The sequence below is a fragment of the Euphorbia lathyris genome, chromosome 5 (genome assembly GCF_963576675.1).
Source record: "Euphorbia lathyris chromosome 5, ddEupLath1.1, whole genome shotgun sequence".
Taxonomy (NCBI): domain Eukaryota; kingdom Viridiplantae; phylum Streptophyta; class Magnoliopsida; order Malpighiales; family Euphorbiaceae; genus Euphorbia; species Euphorbia lathyris.
Genome location: NC_088914.1, coordinates 52,242,926 through 52,249,510, shown reverse-complemented (window position 1 = coordinate 52,249,510; position 6,585 = coordinate 52,242,926).

The window sequence follows — 6,585 nt, the reverse complement described above, 5'->3', positions numbered from 1 at the left end:
TTGATTCTGATGCACGAGGAACAACATTGGTTTTCTATAATGCTAGGCAATTTTGATTGTATGCACTAGGCATGGAAGAATTGTCCAATTACGTGGAAATGGAAATACACCCGAGGAGATTATGGGCATCCAACAATCATGCTTGAAGTTATCGCTTTAGTAGATCTTTGGATATGGCACGCATATTTTGGTATTACAGAGTCGAACAACGATTTTAAGGTTTTGAGCATATCTAATTTGTTCCAAGACAATTTACAACGAACAACTCCACCAGTTCAATTTACTATTAATAACAGGGGCGTACAATATGGGTTACTACCTAATATTTGGTATATTTCATGAATGGGATGCTTTCGTGAGAAGCTTTCCACATGCCAATGACCCTTAACAAATCCGTTACAAACAAAGTAGGGGTGTCAATATGGGTCATGACACAATAACATGATTTGTGTAACCCGCAAATTAAGCGAGTTAGGGTTGAGGCTTAATGGGTCAAAGTGTTAAATGGGTCGACTCGTAGAACTCGGTTAATAAATGGGTTGGGTCGCGGGTTGACTCACAAACTCATTACAACCCGTATAATATTAGATGAGTTAACATGTCGGGTCAATCTGTTTCACTAACCCGCCAAATCCGGCCCGTATAACCCGTTTAGATATTAAAAATATCAGATTTTATTATAGGTATAATAGTAATTTCTGAGCTTGATATATATATGTAACAAATTGTTAGGTTTTCCATTCACTTATCCAGCCACCACCAACCCACAACACCGATTCTCTCATTTCCCTTTCTCCTTCAAAAAATTTCAAACCCTAAACTACTTTCCACCGCCGCTACCTTTCCGCCGTCGTTTCTGATCTCCTTACCATCCTCTCTATGAAGAAGGTTATCTCTGAAAACTCTTCCTTTACTTTTTAAGTTTATTTTCTTGGTTCTTTTTTATATTGGAGACTTTTATTTGTGTTATTATATTTGATTATCACTGTTTGTTCTGTTTTGTGATTCATTGTTTTTTGGTGTTTTCTTTTGATACAGATCATTATGTTACTTGTTGTGTTTATTATGTTAACAAGTTGTTTTCTGATACCGATTATTATTCACATGAACCTGTTTAACGAAAATCAGTTTTTCTGTTTTGTGATTCATGTGTTTTCTGAGTTTTTCTTTTGATACAAGTTGTTGTGATACAGATTCATGTGTTTTTGGTGTTTTCTTCTGATACAGATTATAGATTCATGTGTTTTTGGTCTTATTAGCATATTAAACTAAACTTTCTGATATAGATTAGCTTATTAGATATTGTCTTTAATTGTTGTGCAGATGACTAGTACTACAGAAGTAGGTTAGATTAAAATTGAGAGTGAAGCAAATATTGAAACTATTGACAGTGATGATGATGTCAATGTCATGGAGGTAGATGATGAATGAGAAGGAGAGACTACAAATGCAAATGCTAAGAGCGATGGAAAGAGGAGTAGGAAATCATACAAGGCTGATAGCGCTTTTGGGACATGTAACTTGTCACGGCATATAAAGAAGTGTCCTAGATAAGATACTAGAGATATAGGTCAAACCATGATAGCTTTGACTGATGGAACAATTGTACACACAAAGTTTGACATTAATGACTTTAGAGAGTTAGTTGCTATTGTTGTTATCAAACATGATTTGCCTTTTCATTTTGTTACATGGAACGGGATTAAGGATTTGTTTAGGTATTTTAAACCTGATTTGAATTTATTTTCGAGGAATACTTGTAAGGTTGATTGCATGAAGATATATAGTAGAGAAAAAAATAAGGTCAGGTCTTTGTTGGAGTCAACCACTAGTAGGATATGCCTTACTTCTGATTGTTGGACTTCAATTACAACTGATGAGTATATTTGTTTGACTGGACATTTTATTGATAAAGATTTGACTATTCAAAATAGGATTTTGAACTTTTTCTATTTGCCTCCTCCACATACGGGTGTAGCTTTGTGTGAAAAAATTCATAATTTCTTGTGTGGTTGGAAAATTGATGGTAGGGTTTGTTCACTCACTTTGGATAATGCAAGTGTTAATGATACATATGTGGAATTGTTGAAAAAACTGTTGAATAGCAAGGGTAGTCTTTTGAATCATGGAGAGTTTTTTCACATGAGATGTTCAGCTCACATTTTAAATTCGATAGTGCAAGATGGTATGAAAGAAATTGATGATTCGGTTAAAGATTATGGAAACTATAAAGTATGTTAAGGGATCTCAAGCTAGAAAAGTCAAGTTCTTAGAGTGTGTCAGTCTTTGCACTCTAGATTCCAAAAAAGGTCTTAGGCGAGGTGTTCCTACTAGATGGAATTCAACTTTTATGTTGCTCGATAGTGCTTTATATTATCAGAATGCTTTTGTTCATCTTAGACTGAGTGATTCTAATTTCAAGCATTGTCCATCAGAAGATGAATGGGTTAATGTAGAAAAGATTTGCAAATTTCTTAGAGTTTTTAATGATATTACTTGTCTTTTCTCGGGTTCCAAATATATGACTGCAAATCTGTACTTCCCATTGGTGTTTACTGCTCATTTGACTTTGAAAGAAAACATGAATAGTGATGATATGTATATGAGTTCCATGGCAACAAAAATGATGGCGAAGTTTAAAAAGTATTGGAGTGCATATAGTAGAATTTTGGCCATTACTGTGATTTTGGATCCTATGTACAAGCTAGGTTTTATTGAGTATTGTTATAGGAAGCTTTATGGTGATGATGGGTTGACCGAAGCAAAACAAGTTAGGATTGACTTGTATGGCTTATTTTCTGAGTATGAAAATTCTATACATAAGCAAAATCTTTGTGGGTCAAGTGGTGACAATAATGCAAGCAAGCACAATTCAATGATGGATCAACAACAAACTTCTTCTTCATTTGTTGCTTTAGATTGGGGCAAGGTATATTACTCTAAACTATTATTTATTTTACTTCTTTTTTTCATTTGACAAAAATCATTTATAAACACACTTTTGATGGGTTTTTGTATATATTTGTAATATTGTATAGGAATTTGATTCTTTAGATACTATAGAATTTACACCTCGAAAGTCTCAGTTGGATTTGTAACTTGATGAGCCAAGAATGGATCGAAAGATCAATTTAGACATATTAGCTTATTGAAAAGCAAATCAATTTAGATGCCATCAAATTGTAGCCATGGCCCAAGATGTGCTAGCTATTCCAATTACAACAGTAGCTTCAGAGAGTGCATTTAGCAACAGTGGAAGAGTTCTTGACCAATATAGTGGTGCATTAAAATCTGATGTTGTGGAAGCATTGCTATGTACTGAAGATTGGATTTCTTGTGAAATTGATGGTAAAATCTTTTCACATGATTTGATTATTTTTTGGTTTAAATACTTCAATAATATTCTGATTATTTGTTTTTATATTTTTTTTAGGTGTGGATGAAAACTATAAGGAGGTTGATGAACTTGAAAAGGAGTTGATGGAATTACACTTGGAACCCCGTGAACCAAAGCCTAATCAGCAAGATGCCAATTCCGCTGCTGTCAATCGAATGTTATGATTTTATTTGTTCCTATTGTTGTTTCATGTTTTGTGGATTTTGCATTTTGTTTCTTATGGTTTGTTGTTTATGTTGAACTATTTGAATGTTTTTTTTATGGTTTGTTGTTTATGTTGAACTATTTGGATGTTTTTTTTATGTTTTGTTATGTTGAACTTGAACTGAATGTTGTTTAATGGATTTGCTGAAATTTTATTGAAAGTTTAAAGTGCTAATGGGTCAGATAACTCATTTAGGATGTTCTGACTCGTTAAGTATAAACGGGTTGTGTTAAAAATTGACCTGTTTATTTATTAATTTAGTTAAACGGGTTATCCAGGTTGACCCGTGTCAACCTGTGTTTTAACCGAGTCGTGTCGTGTCAACCCGTTAAGTTAAACGAGTCGTGTCTGGGTTTCAATAAACGGGTCACCTGAGTAGGATGACATGACATGTTTACGACCTATTAACCCATTTTGACACCCCTAAAACAAAGGCAAGATGTTGAACGAGCGTTGGAGGTCCTTCAAGTCCGTTTTGCAATAGTTATGAACCAACATGAACTTGGCATAAAAGAAAACTCCTCGATATTATGAATGTCTGTGTAATATTACATAATATGACTATTGAAAATAAGAAACACACCTACCCAAGAAAATTTCCTAAAGAAGTTTCTCAACCAATAGTTCCTGATGATATTCAACATAGGCATGTTCTGGATTTTGATATTTATCTCTCAAAGGATCTAGAGATCCGCAATAAAAAAATGCACGGTCAACTAAAACTGGATCCAGTAGAACACCTTTGAGCACGCTTTAAAATCAATGACTTTACTGATTGATCATTGGCAAATCTCATTATTTCAATTATGCATTTTACCATTTTAATTTAATAAATTATGTTTACTCGTTTTTTTCAAAATGTATATTATATTATATTATATATTCATTTTTAACTTATTTTACATTTTTTTTTGTTAATTATTAATATTGATTAATATTTGAAAAAAAACGTATATTCCAAGTTTAAAATATTTAATTTAATTAAATAATTTAATCAAATTATTAGAATTTATTCAGTTAATAATAAATATTAATAGATATTTATTTTTGTTTAATTCAATACATATTTTTTTTTTGGTAAGAAAGGAAAGGAAAAAAAACAAAACCAACAAAAACCTACACCGGGATCAGTCTAGGAAGGCTGACCCCAATCCTATCCTCTAGGAGAGAAGGCAAAAGAAAAGAAGGAGGAACTGAGAGGGTAGAAACACCTAACATTCTCCCATGCCCAGCAGCTGCTAAGCGATCCGCCACGCGGTTTTGCTCCCTAAAAATATGGGAGAAATTAAGATACTCAAAGGCAGGACGAAGCCTCAAAATAGCTTTGATGAGATTCTGGCTCTTCAGACAAACAGCCTGGCTATCTGAAATCCTGTTTATCGGAAAGATAGAATCTTTGGTGGCCCGAAGGAGAGGGTTGTTAGATGTTCCTTCCTCTGGAAAGGGCTCAGTGCCGTGTTTGCTGAATTCTGTACGGGGATTGGCCTGGAGGTGGGTAATGGTAGATCTATTAGCTTCTGGTATGACACCTGGATTGGTGATAAACCGCTGATTGATGTGTGTAATGCCCCTCCGTCGGCTGATCTCCTTTCCTGGAAAATTGCTGATGTGGTGGACTCGGGGGGAGACTGGATCTGGTCAAAGTTCGACTCTTTCTTTAGTCTGGAGACCCTTCTTAACATTAGAGGAGTGAAGATTAGCAATCAAGAGGAGGATAAGGATAGACATTGCTGGGCCTTGACGAATAATGGTACTTATTCTTGTAAATCGTCCTATGAAGCTTTTACCCCTAATAGGGCTGATCCTCCCTTGGAGATTTGGAAGTCCATATGGTCCCTCAAGATCCCTTACCGTATCAGGAGCTTCCTTTGGCTGGGTATCAAAGACAGGCTCCTTACGAATGCGGATAGGCACAGAAGGCACTTGACTGAGTCTAGTGCATGTAGTAGATGCAGAGGCAATGTGGAAACCTTGTGCCATGCCTTGAGGGATTGCCCAAATAGTAAGAAGATCTGGGAAGGGATCCTCCCTCATCACATCCTCCCTTCCTTCATGGCCTTTTCTGAAAGGGACTGGTTCTCTCAAGGAGCCAAGGGGAACTTGCTGGCCAACATGGAGCACGGTGCCATCCTCTTTGCTATTACTTGTCACCAAATCTGGAAGTGGAGGAATGAAGAATTATTTGCGGGTAAGGCTGTCCTTATTCCTGATTTACTGTTTTTCTTCTCGAAGAAGCTCTTTGTTATTACTCAAAGCTTTGAAAGAGATTCCCTTGTTCTCCCCTCCCCGGATAAAGAGATCCTGCTAGTTGGCTGGAGTAAGCCTAGAGAAGAGTTTGCTAAGTTGAATACTGATGGCTCCTGCCTTAGCAATGGCAGAATTGCTGCTGGAGGAGTTCTTCGGGATGCTGGTGGCAATTGGATGGCGGGGTTTACCCATAACTTGGGGACGGGCTCCTCCTTTTCTGCGGAGCTCTTGGGTATCTTGTCAGGTATTAAACTCGCCATTCGCATGGGTGTTAAAAAGCTCTCGGTGGAATCTAATTCAATACATATTCATTATTAACTATATTATTATTTTTTTGGTAGGAATTATTAACTATATTATTAATTGATTGAAAGTAATATATATATATATATATATATATATATATATATATATATATTATTTGATATGTAGGACTTATTAAATAGGGATAATGTGTAAAAATACCCTAACGTTTAAAACTAGGAACAATTTTATCCCTAACGTTTAAAATGGTGCGGCTTTACCCCTAACATTGAGAGTCAATAGCAATTTTACCCCTAACATTGTCAAGCTGAGTCAATTTGAGAATTAATTCATCAAATTGTTTTCTCAATCATGAACCTTGTTATCTACAATTAACATGCAAGTCATTTTTATAACTCATTAATAACTATCATAAAAACATAGGATTAGATATGAAAAAGAAAATTAAAATTTTAAAAATATACCATCTTTT